Here is a 16,734-nt window from a genome sequence, read left to right on the forward strand (position 1 = left end):
TTATAAATCCCTAGACAGGGTTTATTATTCCTTAGAAGCTACAGCCCTTTGATATGGACTGGACTGAAAAACAAATGTCAGCTAGCTTTTGCTTCTAAAACATTTTAAAGCACAAAAACTGCATTTTGTCTTCCACAAACGTCTAAAACCAGACTTCAACACTCCCCATCTTGCAAAAGAAACCCTCTCGGGGTAATGCCTTTAGTTGCTTTGATTCTGAGATTCTTGCTAACCACACTTTAATTTGAGAGGATTTCCACCAGCTGCGAAGCCCGTCAGAGCATGCAGCCATTTATCCCCAGTCTCCAGCCATGCAGCCATCACTTCTGTACCTAGCTAAGAGAAAGAGCAGTTTTAAAAGTCCTCCCGAAACCCTGAATGATTGAAGAGTGGCTCTTTACCTTCAGAAACAGAGCTGCCAAAGGGCAGGAGCGTTCCCCCACACCACACAGCGAGGCACACTTGCTAATGAAAACGCCGGGCAGCGCAGCTACGGAAAGCAGTCCCGTGCCATCACCTCCACGTACTCTCCATGCACACCGGGTAAAATTTCAATCCAGCCAAAAAGTAACAGAACCACAAATGACTTGGCAAGGAAAGGAGCAGCAGCTCAGGCTGCATCCCGTGATGAAATAATGCCGCTAGAAACACTCTCATGGAAGGAGGAAAGTCTTTTCTCCGCAGACGGCGGCAGGAATGTTTACTGAGTGATTTCACACGATGAGAAGTATCTGCTAGATACTGGCAAGAAGTGTCAGACTTCAAAGTAAAGAGCTGTCCCTATTTAATTCCGTGGATTGGCGTTTGCAATTCCTGCCGACGGCTATCTATCCCACAATTAGCCTATACCTCACTCCTGCACCCAGGAAGAGGCCTTACCCTAATCCCACTGATTTCCCCGGTGTTATGTTGCAGGTTTGCACAAATGCTGCATGGTGGGTGCAAAAGGGCTGCGGGCAGACATGGTGCAGCCGACCCAACTGCAGTGATGCAAGACAGTGCCATCCCCGTGGTTTGACACTGTCCCCTGACAGAGGCCATCTCCCCTGGGAGATGCAGGACACAATGGGCTGAGTCAGCCTCGAGTGGGGACAGTCAGCCCCTCCGGGTCAAGCTGAGAGTGACTGTTTGTGGGGTGTCCAAGACCAAGAGCTTCCCCTGGAAGGGACCCCCATCCTACCTTCTCACCCCCATTTCTGTCTCCCCTCTGCATTCCTGGCTGAACATTTCCACCAGTTACCCTGAACCAATTCAGGTGCTCATGCAGCCAAGTCCACTAAAACAGCAGAAAATAAATCCAGGAAAAAAAAAAAAAAACAAAAACTTTATTAGTTTATTTTTGCTGAGATAGTGAGTTGAACTGGCACAAGGGTGCCCATCAGGGGACACAGTGGGGTGAGGACGGGGCAGCACAGCTTGACGGGTGACATGGGAGCCAAGGAAGAGGGGACAGCAAGTGGCATCTCCCCCATTTTCTGATAGCAGTGAGCTGTTAGGCCAGCTCAGGCAGATGTGGAAAGGCAGCCCTGAAACATGTGAATTTGCACAGAAGCAGATGCGTGTGTCAGCTAGCAGGAGCAGGCGCTGGGCAGGGGAGGAGAGCCCCAACTTCCCCCTCCCAGGGGCAGAGGCAGACACCCTGGGGCAGAAACATCTTAAAGTGCTCCAGCTATGACTGCCAGATGCTGCCTGTCTATGGCTTAACTGAATTTAGCACACTCAATGAAAAAAATCTGTATCAAATTAAGAAAATGAGTAATGTTAATGGGAGTTGCACGCAATTGCTGCTAGGACAAAGGCTCCCCTTGTTAGCTCACCCGCCGAATCCAAAGGTGACCATTAAGGACCTATCAAGGTACCACCAGGATACAACATAAATCAAGCGTGACACATCTTGATGCTTTAAACAGGTCTGTCGCGCTCAACCAAGGATTGCGACGTGTCAAAAATCTGTTCTGAATTATTCTCCGAAGCTAGCTGAGATTAGCACACGCAGACCATGCACTGTAAGCAGAATTAGCTGGAAATTTTTCAGCAGAAAATGTTGATTCATCAAAACCCAAACTTTTTGTGGGAATAGACAGCTTTTGATGAAAGGCTCCTCCGCTCCAAAAGGGACAGATTTGAAAACTGAGGCAGGGAGACAGGCACGTCTCCTGGAAGAGGCACCAGCTCAGTGACTCAGTTGCTTGCCGAAGACCGAGATTCGTATCTGCCACTCAAGTCAGGAAAATGAGGGGTGGCAACTTGTTCCTCCACATCCTCAAGAGGCAGCCTGACCATCGAGCTATCAACTGCTCTGGGAAAGGGCTCTCTCTCCCAGAAGATTTGCTCCTTCTTGGTTCAGAGCAGGGAAAATGTCAAAATTGTGGAAGTCTTAAAGGGGCCATGGAAGTCATCTTTTAGCCACCTTGCACGTGCAGAGACAATACAGGGGTCAGAGGTATTTTTTTTTTTTTAAAAAAAAAAAGCAAAACTTAATGTTGATATCAACATCAAGATATCAGCAGGGAGAACACAAATTCGGCAGGAAAGCTTTGGGAAAAACAGTGTTCCCTACCTCAGCTACCCTAGACAAGTAGACTGACCTCTAGCTGAACTGCTGAGATTTTTCTGGATGAGTCTTATATGAAAAGGTTACACATAAAGTTGATCACATTCTAGATGACCACGGATGATGGCCCCCTCCAAGCATACAATTTTCTTTGAAAAGTCATTTTCCTTTCTCTTCCCTTACCCCGATACTAAATATTTCTTAAAATAATTACAAAATCAAAATACTCATTTAAATTAAGCCTGTTACTAACTCTCAAACTTGTAAAAAGTTGAGCCATTAGATTCCACAAGAAAATCTGAAATATATTAACTCTCCAACCAAATTTGAAGCACCTCGCAAGACAACAGATTGCAAATTCAAAATTAGATTCTAGTGGGAGGCCCTGGTGACAAATCTGTATTTTTCTCCTGGAGCGGAGCTTGAAGGCTGTGAGAACCAGAACAATGATTAAATCCACAGCGAGCAATGAGCCTACAGAAATAAACTTTTGCTAAAATCTGCCAGCCAACAACAAAGATTTTTACTGAACTCACAAGAACCACATAGAAAAATGTACAAGGCTAATAACCAAGCGTGAACATACACAATTTATTGTAATTAAAATGTGCTTTTTCAAAAGGGCAAAAGAGGCTGAAATTCCACAGTAAGCCTTTGAGTTTCTCGGAAACTCCAGCAGCATATTTAATTGTTTTCAAATCAGAACCTTTCAACCAGCCATTTCTTTTTTGTAAGCCACTCTCGCATATGTTAAAGCACAGGATGGACTCCAAAAAGGCCCTGCAGGCAATTCAAATAGGAGGAGGAGAGGAGGAGGCAGAGATGTCATCAGTAGCTGCTTGATAGCTATTCAAATGCCTTTATATTGCTAAACGGGTGTAACCATAAACCACATGCAGCTTATCCATTTTTTCCCCTCCCGCAAACCATTAGACGACACAGCAAACTCCTAAAGAAAAATATACGGACACACATGTACCTTCCGAGGCAGTACCAGTATCCAGCGCAACCTTCCCCAAGAGAGCTGTGGCATTTAGAGGTACAGAATTGCAAATGACACCAAAATGAACAGTTACTGGGACTGCAGAAGCTGTCAGCACCTGCCACTCAGCGACTCCATTACTCTCACGTCAGAGTCTATGACTACATGCCAAAAACCTGGGGAGAAAGAGGGGAGAAAAAAAAAAAAAAAATCAGACAAAAGGTTAGCAGGAACAGCTATACAGGAGGACATCTTCTGCCAGGTCCTGTTATCATCACTTACCTAAGAAACGCTGTGCAATACAGCATGTGAATGCTGTGCTTAAATTCAGATGATGAAATCTGATGATGGCAGAATAAATGAAAAACCCAGTCAAGCACTGTCAGCCCAAACTCCAAAAGCTGGAGAGTTCCTCTTCCCACCACTTGGTACAATAAAAATCCCCACAGACATTAACACGTCCCTGCTGAGGACAGTCTGTCTCAGGCAGGGCTAGAAAACCTCAGGTCCAAAAATATGCCTGTATCCAAAAGATGACCACCAAGAAAGGCACCTTCCAATAAACAAGGGTTTAAATTCTGTCAGCAAAGGGGGACACAGCTGCCCAGGGAACAGGCCCGAAACTGGAAGACCTTGGAGAAGATTTCCCTGCGCCGACTGTCTAATTTACAAAAAGGGCAGTTATCCAAGCAGGGATTTCATTAACATTTTTCAAGGGCGAATCAGACATGTAGGGCAGAGCATTTACATGCATTTTTGTGCACGGTGAAAGGATCGTCGAGTTAATTGCATTCACTAAGGCACGGCTACAAGAAACCAGTCTGTGCTTATTTAGACCTAAGACAAGTCATAAGAACAGTCCTCAAGTTACACACATGTGTGCTCTCGTGTGGGTACCAAATCCCAGCCCCTTCTTGGCCTGATACCACTGGCAAGCTCCCTTGCAGGTACACCAGCTCAAGGTCCAGTCCTGTGGGATACCAAGAACCACAAACTCACCAGAGGGCTGGGTGTGCTGCCCAGGCAAGCTCTCAAGTCACCCAACTCCCCCTTCTCCCAGCCAAACACCACCAATGAGAAACACCAACGTAACAACGCGCACAGAGTTTTGAGAGTTACAAACTTTTCCAAAAGTCTCAAGGAACAAAAACCTTGGAAGAGATTACTGATGCCCTTCATGTTATTAGAGCTGCTTGGTGGGGAAACTGTGATCCTTGCTTTTGGCTGGATTCTCAAAAGAGATGAGAGTCACTGGCTCCTTTCTAAATTAAAAACATTCTCATTTTCTTTCTCCTCCTTCATGTTGCCCTCTCCGCTCCCCACCTCCCCCTCTTCCCCCAAGCTGTTGGTTGAGATCTGAAAAGCAGTTCATGAATTGCTCAGGAGCCGGCAGAAATTAATAAAATGAAGCTCATTTATATTGAAATGGACTCATTACCATGCCAGCTGCCAATAATCTGCAAGATGGGAATCTTGCTGACAAACAAGGTCCTACAGGCAAGAGGTTTCCCACCTGCATCCACCGCACAATGAGCAACCCAGTAACGTGCGTTCCTCACCTCCAAAGAAAAAGCCTGCTGCTGCCCCAGAAAACTTGTCCAAAAGATGAAAAAAAAAAAAAAAAAAGATGCAGCCGAGCATTTTACCAAATTTTCCATCTTGAGGAAGCTTTTGAGAAGTTTGTAACTCAGAAAAATCTGCTCTGGGCTGAAGTGAACCTTGGTCACTTCCGTGAGAAACCAACTACAGTGCCGCCTGCTCTACACACCACCTGTGCTCCTCCAACAAAAATCATTCTCTTCCTGCACTCAACTATTAAAAAGGTGGGAAGATCCACAGTGGATGTTTACAACTGGATACTACATTATCCAAATCCTCACTACACTCCAGTACATTTGAAGGGCTGGCAATATCCTTTGCCACAAACAGCTCCTCCAGAAGAGAAGGATTTACCACTACCCACGGATTCTTTCCTGAAAAGCTTTGTTCCTATTAACTTTTACAACTTGCACAGTGTTTCCCAAAGGAAACCAACTCATACTTTTTAAGAAGATAATCACTTTTTCATACTTCTCTTTGTCTGCCATTAATACGCACTGGAACGCTCCTCACCCCCATGCTTCCCAGTTCCCCCCAACAGCCCGGGCTCTGCCGCAGCAGAAATTCTGGAGGTCTGCGGCGCTGAAGCAGCCTCAGACAAGGACTTCCCTCCGACAAGGTCGTGGCAAAAGGGCAGCCTCAGACAAGGACTTCCCTCCGACAGCTTGTGCTCCTCCATCAGGAGGAGAGGCAGAAGCAAACGGGAGCACAGCCCCACGGCTTGCTTCCCAGCACAGAGCCCTGCCCTGCACAGGATGCATTTGCTCCTAAGGATGCTTTGCTCTGGTGGTGGAACCTGTCCGAGGGGGAAACTGAACCACGCGTCCAGATCACCGGTAACTTACCAGTAACTGTTCTCAGGGTAGATGGACAGCTGTAAACTTCACACAAGGAACAGTTCACCTTATTAAAAAAGAAACATCAAATAAAGATTTTCAAACTTCTGTGCTCAAGACAAAATATTCAGTCTTAGAGCTGACTCCTGCAAACACGCATGCATGCATATGTGTATAGATGTGTATATACATCTATGATGCGTGTATGCATGCATGTATGCCAGCGTCTACATACTTCAATGCAACTCCTCTTGTCCTTTGAAGATTTGGAAGTAGCACAGCTGTATTTATTTCATAGCCACAAAACAGCGCCTTGAAAAATCAGGCCAAGGAGTTCCCACAGGGCTCATCAGACAGCAACTTAAGTCAATCCAAACTGAGGAAGCTCGCAGCAAACCACCATGAATGGATTAAATGAATGCATAGCAGGGAAGCAGAATATATTAAAGGAGCACCTTGTTATTCATCACATCTGCTACCTGTGATTCTAGGTACAGCAAAGAGAGGTTTGACTTTCACATGCTCGGAGCAGTTTGCAATGCCCAGAGATTAGGGGAAAAAAACCAGCACACCTGTTTTCTTTTTGCTTGTGGACACTTGACGTGAACATGAATGGATAAAAAATATGGAAGCTGTGGTTTTCTAAAAGCCTCCTTTTCAAAGCAGAACCCTTCCTTTCCAGCAAGGAACAATTAGTATGCAAGTATATCCCCTTGACCAGTGAACATGAAAAGCTGGCTAGAAGGATGACAGCTCTTTTTCAATTCTATTTTTACTTCTTGATTTTATGATACATTGTTTTTGTCAGATTCCAAATGCAACTGCAGATATGAGATCAGTTGGTCATTAAGCAAATCTTCATCCAGCTTTGAGAAGCCCTCAGTAACTTTACCATAAACCATCAGGATGTATCTACATAGACCTAAAGCAGTAGTCATTTCATAGAGAAACTTTAATATTAATCAGTGGCTCTGGGCTGTATTCCCCACCCACGATCCCAGTTCCACACCACTGTAACTGTGGAGTTCGATCCTGCCTCATGAAATTGAGAATAAGGTCCTTTATTTGTAACTGGAGGCCACATTTTGTTAGCCTTTATTACCTGTAGTTAATATGAATTGCTGCTGAAATCAATCTATCAATCAAATCACCTACCCTGAGAAGAAGGTAAATGCAGGCTCCTGGTGCCCTGACCACTCTGGCTCTCCCCATCACATACCCCTGCCCTGCCCTCCACAAAAAGAAACACTGCAATGCACAGGAGATGGATAGGTGGAGAGATGGATGGAAGGAAAGAGGCTGCTCTGTTTCCAAATCTTTGTCTGAAAGGGCTTTCCGTGACAGGGCTGGGTGCACACATGGGTTCAGAAATGGAATCCAGAAATGCTCCGAGCTTCCCCATTCTCAATGCTGTTGCTGAAGCTACCTACAACACTGAGCTCAGAGACCAACTCTAGTGGATTGCAGAAGCTGGTTGATTTTTGAACAAGTGAAAATAAATGACAAACATGCTCCTTTTTGTGTTTTCTTTCTATGGCATATAAAATGTCATAGAAACCATTAATTTGTGAGAAAAAATAATTTTAAACCACACACAGCTTATACTACCTGTCAAAGAGAATGCCTGCTCCTGGAACTGGATGACAACGACCATCCAGACAAGGTTGGGGGGGACCTGCCGCACATCTGCAAGAACTGGCCAGCAGAGCTGGAATTGCAAAATCTCATCTCTTTGCAACCCTCACTAACGCAACCTTTGTGTCTGTCATGGTTAGGAGAACAATGCTGGGTGATCGCTCCAGATGAAGAGGAGAGGAAAGAAAAACAAACCCAGTTCTCTTTGTGAAGAACTCATAAAGGGAAGACGTGGGAAGCCTTGTTCCTCCAGCTGTAGCACCACACCTATGAGAATTTCTAAGGGAGGGAAGAAAAGGCAAAAAGAGAGGGAGGGAGGGAGGTCCATCAGGAGATCTAAAACCTCTGTGTAGTTGATAGTTACCCATCCCCAAATCACAGCTAAAGAAAACAAAACCTGAAGCTGACAAAGCGCTGTGGGGCCTTGGTAATAAATTAATGGAAGAGAAGAGCAGGTAGCCCCAGGGAAGGCCCCCTCTTCAGGGTTTCTATATTTATACAAGGGGATGTGAATATTTGGCACAGTTATGGGTTTGTTTGTTTTTTAATCATTTTTACAAGTATCTGAACATGTTTTAAGTCTCTCTCCTTCCCCTCCCTTTTATTTGTAATGGTGGGAAAATCCCCCTTTCTTCCCTAGGGGAAATCTGCAAGGTTTTACACGTTTACAGAAAAGGGCCAAGCAGGGAAAGGATTCTAATTTCAGATCATCAGACGTAAGCAAATCTATGGGAAGCTACAAGGGCAACTCCCTGGAGCCTGTGGGGCAGACAAACAGCAGCTTGCACGCTACGTCTTGGGAAGCAGAAGGGTTTTGTAAGCCGCTCCAGGGAGCTGCAGCCAGCGCTAAGCCAGAAGGAAGTTGCAGGGAAGAAGGAGCGCACTTGGCCTCGATGAAAGACAAGAATTGGAAAGGTAGCTACCAGGACTGCATGTGCATTTATGTGTTACTTAAAAAAAATAAAAAGAATGCCCAAAATGCAGCTGAAATAAAAATAACGTGCTGTTTGTTTATTTACCTTTAGGTTATACATTATTGTTATTACACTTTCCTTGAAAAGGACTTTCTGCTTGTGCCAAATGAGCAGAGAACTGCTGATACAAAATGAGGACGGGAGGTGCCAAATGCATTAAAAAACCCCTTATTTAGAAGTAACACGAAAATATTCAGACCAGGAGACAGAGCCCCGAACGGATGCATCAGAGCACTCACTGCACAGCCAAGGATGGACAGCTCGAGGAGGGAGAAACGGAGCGGGACGCGGCGGATGGTGCGTGCACAGAAGAACCATTCAGTGCCACGGTCTCCAGCAATAAAAATTGAAACCCTTGGCTTGAGTGACTGGGCAGCCACTGAGGCAGGATGTGAGGGATTAAAATGCTGCAGAAAAAAAAATTAAGGCCGGTAATTGGGGAAGGGGGAATTGGAGAGGAAGTGTTTAGTGTATATCCTCATTTAAGCACAGAGGTAAGTAATCTGATTTTCAAGCAATGCCAAAGACCTCACACAGATCATTAAGATGGTGCCTGAGATATGAAGACAAGTATCTAATTTTAGATACCCCAACTTAAGTACTGGGGAGGGATTCCAGAGGTCTACGGAAAAACAGGAGTCAAATTAAATTTGAGCGAATGCACAATCAGAGTAGCTTTCACATTTTGGTCGCACTCTCTTTGACAGAGAATGAGGTACCTCGCTGAGGCACAAAAGCATTAGAAGGTATGCTATATAATTAGTAGAAAGGACATAAAAGTAACAACAACTTCCATGATGAGGCCACAAGGGAAGCATAATAAGGACAAGTATTGAAGGAGAGGATGTCCTTTTAAGTTTACAGCAAGCCTTGCAGAAGTTTTGGTACCAGTATCTCCGTGAGTTCCTGCAAATCATTACCTCGCATGATTCAGCCTTCACTGAAATTGTTTGCCAGGGCCAGTGTGCCCGGCTAGGATGGAGGGGTCAGCGGCTGCAGCACTGCAGAGCAGGCACGGCTTGATTCCTGGCTGGCAGCCTGCCTCCTGTGCACCCTGGGCAAGCCAAGGGGACTCCCCATAGCTCCTTTTCCTCTCTGCGAAGCGTGAAAACACCACTCTCATCAACTGCAGAAAGACCCAAGATGGCCAAATCTCCAATTTAATAGGGCACTGGGTGACCCCAAGGAGGAAAGGTACTTTTAACCAGCAGAAAGCACATGTTTAACATCCCACGCTTCCTGAAAATAAGAGAGCTTACTGCCTGATGTGTCGGCCATGCCACAGCTGGGTTGCTCCGGCAGGACAGGGCCAGGTGGAGATGTTAGTGGGACAGGGCAAAGTGGAGATGCTTGAGACAGCAGTTCACCCAGGCCAAAAAACAGGGCTATCAATAGGACGACCAGCCTCAGCCTGTACAGAGCGCTCCTGACAGGGCTGCAGGAGAGGACAGGAGAAACAAAAGGGAGCCTTGGGTGAAGAGGCAGTCCTGCTACACAAAACCCAACACTGGGAATTATAAATACTGTTTATTCAGAGCCTGGGAGGAGAGGCAAGTGAGCATATGACCAAATGGCTGCTGTTTTCACCTAGCGTGATGATATCAACTGCAACAGAGCAGGTTTCTCAGCCTGGCATTACCATAGTCTTAAGCCCTCACCGTTTCTCCAGCACGCAGGAAAAAAAAAAAAAGAAAACATTCATGCAAAACTCGGCTGGTCTGTACCAGCTTGGTGCTATCAAAGTTAAATTAAGCACTTGGATTTTATCTTGCACGTCCTGACAGAACCTGATCACTCGAACGCCATCAGAGAGATGTATCTGCACCGCAGTTCAGTTTATCTGGGTTTACCGGTTTTAGTCACAACTCGTACATCACATCTCCTGACACAGCTCCTGCTGATAGCTCTTCCCCGCGGGAGGAACACACAACACCAAAGGCCGCACACTGGGTGTTGCTTCTTTAATTAAGAGAGGGAAAAACCCATGAGGGATGGTAATTCTGGGGGAAGACACCCTCGGGGCTCAGGGGGTGAGCAGGGTGGGAGCGGGCAGAGAGCACAGAGCCCTGCCACAGAGCAGGGAAATGGATCAGTCAGCAAATGTTTTTGAGAGGAAAAGCCAGAACTAGCAAAAGTCAGGCTAGGGTAGCTTTGTGATGGAAAGCTGAAACCCGTCAGCTCTGAGCGTGGCCTCAAAATAAAATGAATGCTTTGCATTTTCAGTTAGGGCATGGGGGAGCAAGGCATGTGAATCGCCACGTCTGAGGTAACTGAGGGTAAAATTCAAAGAGTTTAAAGTGTGCCAGTCAGCAGGAGTTTTGAACCTGCATCCCAAAACTATGAGAGAAGCAGTGCAAGAAATCACAGGGATATGGACAAGAATCTTTATATTAAAACCTGCAGATAAGGAGCTTGCCTGGGACTGGAGAACAAGTGATCCCAACAATGTGATGCCCATCTATCTGGCCTCAATAGCACGCAAGGCTGGAGAGCACATCTGAGAGACAGAACAGGGAACAACATGGGAAGGAATGGGAAATTGAATAAAATGCAATTTGGATTGTGGCACGCTATTCTGATCGCTTTCTCCAACAAGATCACCCATTTTCCAGGGGAGGAAAGGACAGAAGATATCTTTCCATGAAACTACTAGTTAAGCTGAAGATGACAAAAACTGGCATAAGAATTATGATATGCATAAGAAACTTTGCAAAGAGGCTGTGCTGAAAGGAGAATTATCTGGCTCAAGGGACCAGGGTTATTTTATGTTTTCAGTGATGACACGCAGAGAAAAAAATGTACCAGTGACTTGTGCTGATGACACAAAGCTAGAAAGAGTCACAATACAGAAGAGATCTTTTGTCTCATATTGATCCCAGAGGACCATAAGCTCCCGATGTGATAAAAAAGACAAAAAAGCACATGTAATCAAAAAGATGTACCAAGTTAGATTCGCCCAGCAAAAACAGAAGTGAATGCTGCCACAGAAGACATTGACCTCATCTGGAATAACATGCACAATCCTCGTCATCCGTGGCAAAGGTTAATGCAGGCCAGACTACCTTCCAGAGAAGCAAGGCAGACACAATGAAGCACAGAGCTTCATGAGAGGCGAAAACAACAGGACTGTCTCATGTGGCAAAACATGAGGCTGCAAAAGGACACGATTTATGCTCACAGGCAGAAAAGAGTAGGTTAAAAAAAAAATCATAAATTCAAGTAGTTGTATTCATAGTAATTTCATCCTGACAAAACAAGCAAGGCAAGGTTAAAATAGACTATGCTTCCTCCCACTCCCTCTCCCCTTTGGAAACGGCCTCAAGTCAGGCAGCAGTCCCTGGTACTCAGCTCGAGCAGCGAGCCCTGCCTAAAAGCAGGCAGACCCCAGCGCGTGCCTGGGATCTCCCGGGGCAAGAGAGAGGCACAGCAGGCAAATCCCTGCTGCTCCGGTGTGACTGGTGCTGGGCCCGGGAGCTGCAGGAGCAAGCCAGGGCAATCTCTCTCTGAGACACATTTCAATGGATGAGGGTTGAAGACTAGAGAAGTTTTGCACAATAATTTATATCTTGGACAGATTAAACTTTGCCTCTAGAATAATAAAACTGTAGTCAAATGGGACACAAGCATGTAGCAGAGAAGCAGCTGTGTGCACCAGCAACCCCAGTGGATCCCATCTGGCTTGCTCAGGAGATGATTACTGCCTTGGATTTCATGAACTGACCAACCTTGGTGAGATCCATGGATTGCAGCTGCATCAAGGGAGAGAGCGCTCACCCTTTCAAAAGACGTGAAACTCAAGCTGTTCCTGAGCAGTATGAAAAAAGTAACGTATTGATGCTGCTGGACTAATCCTCCATAGTTTGTCAGGCACAGTAGCTGGTTCGAGTTCCCTTCTGGCTTTGCAAACTATGGTCAATAAAGGCAAAATGTTGCTGGTGGCGCACATAAGCTACCAGTAATCCATGCAAAGCCAGCACTGCCGGATGGCCAGCTGTGGGTTTTGCACCTTTGAGCTCCCAACATCCGACAGAGCAGACTGCCAAAAAGAGCTTCAGTTTTCTTCCTTCTTTTGAAAACAATTCAAAAAGGGTATCATCAGAGAAGGAGCAAGGAGAGGTGTTCCAAATTCTAGGTGGGAATTTTCCAGCACCAGACTCTCACTTTCCCTTAGTGTCTCAATATTGAAATATTACATGAAAAGCATAAACAACTCATTAGAAGACAAACTGAGGACAAGTATTCCAGCAACATCTGATAATGTAGCAACTCAAGAAAGCCTTCTGGGAAGGTGTCTCCCACAGGAGAGGTGGCAAATGGAGATTTTAGGCTCACCAGACAGAGAACTTTCATCTGAACCTCGCTAGTTTAGGAGGAGTGGCATCCTCTTGGGTATAGGATGGAAAGCAGCATGCCAGTGCACACATGTGCAGAGGTGAGGGTGGAGAAGCCACTCTTTCTCTATTTTATTAGTCTATCTGGAAAACTAAGGTTTCAGCTGAGTTTAAGTCAAATCTGTATCTGTAGCAGTCACTCAGACCCTCAGATCCTGCTGTGTGTCTGCCTAATCCCACCTGGGAGCTCCAACAACGCAGTATCACTTGACTGTGGCCTTCTGTGGCTTATAACTGGCTCCAGAGTTCCTCAGCTGTCCCAAACTCACAAACCACATTTCAGTGAATAAACCATTCACCAGAAAAGAAAAATTGATTGCCTAGCCCGAAGTGAAACATTACTGGAAAGTGACCCAGCAGAGCTATTTATTAGAGAGAGTGTTACAGATGCCGCCCGACTGAAGCACAACCAGAGCGTTGGTGGAAAAATGCTTACTGTCAGCTCTGCTTCAATGACTTTTTTATAAAAGAAGGTCACTAATAAAATGTTCAGCCTTAATATTTATAAGAAGAATATTTTTCTTACCTGTAGCAGTTACTGCGGGGTATAGTCAGAAATGAAACATTATATAGTGCTAAAGTATTAAGTGGGATTTTTTTTAGGAATTCTAAAGTATGTATTAGAAATGCAAACACCTCACAAAACAATAGCTGTACCTCTTTAAAAATGCCAGGTTGCTGCAATATCAGCCACACCATCAAACGAAGACACAGTAAATCTACACAGCACTTGGTATTTTCAGCACTAGTAAGTGTCATTCCATCATTTCAATGCTTCATGTTGGTATGTGGCCCAAAATAGTCCTAAAAGAAAATAACCAGTTTCCTCTTTAAATTTAAAGAGTGGTAGATGATTTTAGTAGCTGAGAAAGCTACTGATATTTTCTGTGGCATCATTCCCAGCCCAAATGAAAATAAAAACTGCAGTAAATGTACACACATGGTGTATTTGCGGGCACACTGACCATATTCACCCGTGCCCGTGTTACAAGTGAATTATTCAGCCCACCTGAGCTCCCAACAGTTCCTGAATTCACGTGAACAACATCTGTCTGACAAAAGGGAACAACCTCCATGCTGCAGGGAAGACCACACTTTCCCAGTAATTTCCCAGCACTGTTTTTTTTCCGTATGCACACAGCCCCCAGTGTGTTGCTGGATAAAGTAATTTTTACTCAAATATGTGTTAAAAATAATATCAGGGAGCCTGAATTTCAGTCCTCTTGAAAGACGCGTTTCCTCCTTCCTGTGCCAAAGTTGCCAGGAGAGGTGACTCTCTCCCGTGCCTTCCACGGCATGAGCAGCCACAGCCTCACTGTATCTCCACACTGGTCCTACAGACCTAGGGCAGAAGGAGTAACTTATTTTTTGCAGCGAGTGGATATACCTCAAAGACAAAGAAGCAATGACTGCCATTTTAAAGGTTAATTTTAAAGTTTAGTCTTTTAAAGAGAGGCCAAAAGAGAAGCAAAGAACACCTTTACAATTGAGCTAAACAAAGACTCCTTGGTTCTGCAGTGCCGCACCAGCCTTTGCATCTCTTTTTGGAAGACAATATTCTTTGTGCTGGTTCAGAGGTCTTTACCATTGGAGTTTTCAGATCACTAGTACGGAGTCTGCCCTACAGATGCTCTGGCAGCTTCTGGACATTTTGCTGTCAGAGACAGTCTTCCCATCTTAAAAGATCACCTTATCACTCAGCGTTGATGGGCTGCACATCCCTTCAAGTCACCCAAGAGTGAAATAAAAATATTTCAAATGCAATTCTCTCTTCCACTTGTTTACTTGTTTTTTTCCACCACTTTTCAGAGTCAACATACCTAGATGAAAAGAGGAGGAGGGGAAAAAAAAACCCCAATATTTTGCACTTTATCATTAACAGTTTCCAACCAACTCCTAGAAAATCTTTCTTAAAAAGTTATCCCCTGCACATTAAAGGAGGAAAGACAGCTCTTTGCAGTGCTGGAATCTAAGCACAGCCTCAAAATCGAGGCCAGGTCTACGTTACCAATATTTGCCAGCACAGCTATGTCAGTCACAAATTTGATGGAGCATGACCTCTGATTATGCCTGCAGAGGCCACTGCAATACAGTTATAGGAGCAAAACTGTGACATGACTTATAGTAACACCTTTTTTTTTTCCCCCAAAGAAAAACAAGCTTAGAATAAGCTCTCCCAGCAAAAGCGTTGTTTTGCTGGCGTTAGCGCCAGGCACATGAAGAAGGCTTTGTAGCACTGCGAGGAGGCTGTGCTGGTGCACCACACCAATGACGTGCTGGTAACACCTATCTGGCCTTGCTGCACCCCGCTCCTGCACCTACCCTCAGCTATGCGATGCCTGTCTTCATTCCTTCATCAGCTCTGCCACTCTTCGCTTGCTAGGAGGGGAAAGACTCTGCTCCGTTGCTCCCTGTTGCGCAAAAGCGGGGCTGCTCTGAGCAGCCTCCAGTCGTTGCAACACGCAGCAACACACACACGCTTTCCTTTTTGCAATACTGCAGCCCATTGCTTCCCGTCTGCGAGGCTGCCAGCTTCTGGCTGTGCCGAGGGTGGGCAGAAACCTCAGGTCTGTCAGGGGAACAAAAAGTGCCTCCCTCCACAGCGCTGACACCATCCTTTTCTTCAAAAGGAAGCTGCCTAGCTGAAACGTATCGGTGTCACTCGGAACAAGCCACCACACGAGTGACCCAGCAACCCTCCTATCTGCAGAAAGCGGCAGCTCTCTTAAAGCACCTCACTTCGGGCCCAGCCCAAAAGCCTTAGTGAAATCAGTGGAAAATTAATTCAATGGGCCAGAGAAGTAAAAAGTTTCCAAAAAGCTTCTGTTGTTTCTGAGCTGCAACTGGAAATTCTTCTTTGGGCTGTGTACCCACGTTCACACCAAAAAGGAAAAGGCAAAAAGGAGCAAAGAACAGAAGGAAAAACATCTCGGAGAAACAAGATGCTGTTTCTCTAGCATTTCTTAAAACCATTTCCTCAGCGGTCATTTTCTTTGGCCCACAGGCCCTTCACCAGCCAGGCTGTGCCTCTAAAGCCAGCTCCACTCTCCCTTCTCCCAAGGGCCTGGCTGGGGGGAAGGCTCCTACTCCTCCTCCCCTTCTCCCTGCTCTGCCTGGGAGACCCGACAGCCCCAACAAGGAGGAGGAGGAAGGAAAGACAGTGGCAGGCAGCACTGCCGCTCTCCCCAGCTGCCAGCTCCCAGCATCGCCCCAGGGAGCAGTCCCAGGGCAGCACATCTCACTTCCCCATTTGGAAAAGAAAAAAAAAAGGTGTGCTTCAAAGGAAACTCACAGTAAGCATTTCGAAAACACCCTTGTTAACATCTTACATATCTACGTTTTTAAATAACTAAAATTCCCACAGCAGCTACGCTCAGGCAGGGTACCCAAAAAGCAACCAAACTTTCTTGTTCCTCTACAAAAAGTGTTCATTGATTAAACTTTCAAGAGGCAAATGAAGGCAGCACAGGCTGGAGAAAAATTATCACTCCTTTCAGCCCATCTTACACGCTGTAGCATCCACTGCACCGTCCTCCTGGTGACACCTGTAAGGCTGCAATTAGCTACCAGTACTTCTGTAATCTTATACAGTGTAGCAAACCATAAATCCATTAACGGTGACATTTTAGTGGGATTTCTGTCAGTTCGTTTGTTCCAGAGGCTTATATTTATAAAAAATACGGAAAGCTGATGGGCTCCATTTGTTCGCAGTGTTTCAAACAGATTCACCAACTTTCAGGGTTGGTTTCAGGTTTAATTATTA

The 16,734-nt window shown here is 45.5% G+C and overlaps 1 protein-coding gene across 4 annotated transcripts in view; it reads right to left on the reverse strand.

Annotated features, from left to right (window-relative positions):
• Positions 1-16,734, reverse strand: part of TIAM1 (TIAM Rac1 associated GEF 1) — a 152,972-nt gene that overhangs the window by 84,826 nt on the left and 51,412 nt on the right. The window contains exon 3 of one of the 4 annotated variants that reach the window (XM_086764476.1): positions 3,534-3,712. The exons of the other annotated variants lie outside the window; for them this stretch is intronic. The gene's annotated coding sequence lies outside the window, so the exon portion shown is untranslated. The remainder of the gene's footprint in view (positions 1-3,533; positions 3,713-16,734) is intronic. 4 annotated transcript variants of the gene reach the window in all.

Source organism: Chlamydotis macqueenii, chromosome 1, assembly GCF_036417535.1.
Source record: "Chlamydotis macqueenii isolate bChlMac1 chromosome 1, bChlMac1.mat, whole genome shotgun sequence".
In the NCBI taxonomy this organism is placed as follows: domain Eukaryota; kingdom Metazoa; phylum Chordata; class Aves; order Otidiformes; family Otididae; genus Chlamydotis; species Chlamydotis macqueenii.